Raw genomic sequence first — 275 nt, 5'->3', positions numbered from 1 at the left:
TTGCAGCTTTGATCCCCATAGAGAGGCCTCAAAAGAGCAGGGTTGAAGCTTTCATCCCCATTGGGAGCCCTGAGGATGCAGCAATGCAGCTTTAATCCCTATGGAGAGGCTCAAAAGAGCAGCATTGCAACTTTGATCCGCATTGGGAGCCCTAAGACAGCAGCGTTGCAGCTTTGAACGCCATAGAGAACCGTAAGAAAGCGGCATTGCAGCTTTGATCCCCATTGGGAGCCTCCAGAAAGCAGCGTTCCCCCCTTCCCTTCCCTTCCCTTCCC

The sequence above is a fragment of the Lagopus leucura genome, unplaced genomic scaffold, assembly GCF_019238085.1.
Source record: "Lagopus leucura isolate 7727_CA_CO unplaced genomic scaffold, USGS_WTPT01 27981-0_obj-0_obj, whole genome shotgun sequence".
NCBI lineage: Eukaryota > Metazoa > Chordata > Aves > Galliformes > Phasianidae > Lagopus > Lagopus leucura.
The sequence above is the reverse complement of the archived record's forward strand: the minus strand, read 5'-3'. Positions refer to the sequence as shown.